At 34.8% G+C, this 2,749-nt stretch overlaps 1 pseudogene; it reads left to right on the plus strand.

Moving 5' to 3' along the window:
• The first annotated feature begins 362 nt into the window (after nucleotides 1-362).
• On the plus strand, nucleotides 363-2,566 carry LOC134251984 (neuromedin-U receptor 2-like; annotated as a pseudogene).
• The last annotated feature ends 183 nt before the right edge of the window (nucleotides 2,567-2,749 follow it).

Genomic DNA, 2,749 nt, shown 5'->3' on the forward strand with positions numbered 1-2,749 from the left:
GAAGTGTCTATACTTATCTGAAGGATTGAAAATTCATCCATTGGATACATCGCTTTTAAGGAGGCTGGTGGGGTCAACAAATTAACCATAAATTAACACCAGATTTAACTTTTTTTTTAATGGTATCTTAAGCTGTCAACTATATTTGACAAAAAAAAAATTCATACACTTAAGTTTTAAAATTTGATAGTTTTCTATACCTTTATATGAAGTTCTTCTTTTATAGAAGGTCAAAATAGTCTAAAAATGGCTGCCACACCCCAGCCTCGTTAAAAAGACGATAATTTGTTATCGTCAACGATGAATACCTTAAATATACTTCTAATGAAACGATCTCTAGGTTATAACGATTTTTTTAAAATTTCATCAACCCTCATCCATACTTGATTCTGAAGGGGTTAAATAATGAAGCGGCTTTACGGTTCCTACCTGTTACCCTATTCCTCGTTATTCTAATGGTCATTGGAACAGCGGGCAATGTCATTGAAGGTATTATTTATACAAGGAGAAGAAAGAAGTCCACTTCTGATTTCTTTATTCTTAACCTTGCTTTTTTGGATCTCTTAACCTGTGCTATAGGAATCCCGATGGAAATAGCAGATTCTTTTTTCTTACACGTTCGACGCACCAGCAGCTTGTAAGATCTTGAGAACCATTAGTCTTGGACCAGCATGGCCTCGGCTTTGACCCTTGTGATCATTTCTATAGACAGACACAAACGGTCTGTAATTTTGGGGGTAATTTTAGCAACAAAGCGGTGAAAAAGGGTTTGCCTTCTTGCATTGTTAGTTGGTGCCCGCTGGCATGGCCAGCGTTGATAATGTTGGAAAGAAAACGATAAACCTGGAATTCCGGGCGTCAAAGGAGCGGATTGTTCAACTTCGGATGAAATGAAAAAGACTGTATATCCCCTCTTAAAACATTGCTGTGACTTCATGCATTTGTTCTTGCAGTCTAAAAATTTACCTTTGGTAATAATAATAATTCCAGTCTGATAAATATTATCGGAGGAATGATAACAAAATCGGACGGTGTTTAAAAAACAAAAAGAAGAGTGAAATTGAGGTTTAATATGTCCAGAAACCCCCAATAAAAATGTTAGGGAAAAAAATTTAGGGGAAAACAAACGCAAGGAATTTAAGTGGCTACAAAATAGCAAATCCATAAAAAAAAATCCGTGTTTATACATTCCATAACATTAATAATTTCCACTCTTTAAAAGAATTTTTTATACAGCACTTTGAAAAAACGAATTTAAATCCATTTCTGAAAAAAGTTGCAAATCTGCTTATTTTATGTTGTTCCCCGATGGCCACACTTTTAAAACCTGAGAATATTTCCATTCTCTAAACTAAAACTTCAGGGGAAAAATCCGCATTTTTACTTTCCATGGTGATGGTTATAATATCCCCCAAAATTATGTCAGTATCAATGTCAATTTATGCACATCACAAATAAAAATGTCCCCCCCCAAAAATCCTTCACCACCGGCCCCCTGTCCTGTTAACTGAACCTGAACACTGCCATTGAATGGATGAAATTAAACAACAGTTCACTCACTTTTTTACTGTCTAGTCTCTTTTATCTACTTATCAGACGGGTAGAAAACAATGGATGCCTAAACTCCTATTGTGTTATTATCGGACCCCTTTCAGGTAACTTTTGGACATTTAAATGGCAATGTTTTAAGTAAGATATATGCCTCAACTATTTATATGTAAAATTATAAATTTTTTCCCCCTAACGGGCCTCAAACAGTCTGATAATTTTACATATAGAACATTTTGGCATATATCCATTACATTTTACGGTGTAATCATGCTATGCTTTATTGTCTGTGTTGTTTTGTCATATTTGTTTATGTAAGAATATCAGAGAGCTAAAATATAGAGAAGTAAAGTGATTGGACCAAATGAAGAAGCAACACTTTTAGCCTGCATCAAATACCATTAATGAACGTCAATATCAACCATTTCGAAAGCGTGCATTCCACCCCGAGCAATGAAGACGATATAAATGGAACCGAACCTGCGCATGCTCGGGTCACAAAACAGACTTCCGCAGTAAAGGTCACCAGAACGATCACCATCTTTGTCGCCATCACCATCGCGTTTATTGTGAGTTATCTCCCTTTTTTGGCAGTCATGATTTTACGGAATGTCGTAAAAGGTTTGGAGAAAGATATGTCACCAGTGGGAGAGGTTTTCTACAAATTCTGCTTAAAATCTTTCTTCATCAATAATGCGATAAACCCACTGATTTACAGCTTCCTCTGTAGAAAGTTCAAACAAGACGTGAAAGCATTGTTTAAGTGCAAACTTGTCAGGTAGAACCTCACTAAACACTGAAAACGAGGCACAAAAGAACTATGTTCATCATGAATGAGAATAGAACTCTTTTAAAACTGAGTGTTTTCTCTACAATTCATTCCTTGTAACTATTATTCTACATAAAAGAACATGTAGAAAAAAACATGTCGCCTTTTGCGAAAATTTTCAAAGAAGTTATGTACAGGTTGTGTCCTAAAAAATTCAATGTTCTTAAAAAGTTATAAAATTGGCTTTAATGTGAGATGAAAAGATGAATATGATAAATGTTAAAAAATTGGCATGGTGGGTGACCATTTTGGAAATATGAAACCATTAATATGGTTTTATGCAGAAGAGCCCTAGAATGATTCATTTCTGTGGTTATTACGATTAGTAGGTTTTAATGAATGGAATTTTAATAATTCAGAAAGGATAAATGA

Source organism: Saccostrea cucullata, unplaced genomic scaffold, assembly GCF_032062105.1.
Source record: "Saccostrea cucullata isolate Sc308-1 unplaced genomic scaffold, CSIRO_AGI_Scuc_v1 ctg19147, whole genome shotgun sequence".
Taxonomy (NCBI): domain Eukaryota; kingdom Metazoa; phylum Mollusca; class Bivalvia; order Ostreida; family Ostreidae; genus Saccostrea; species Saccostrea cuccullata.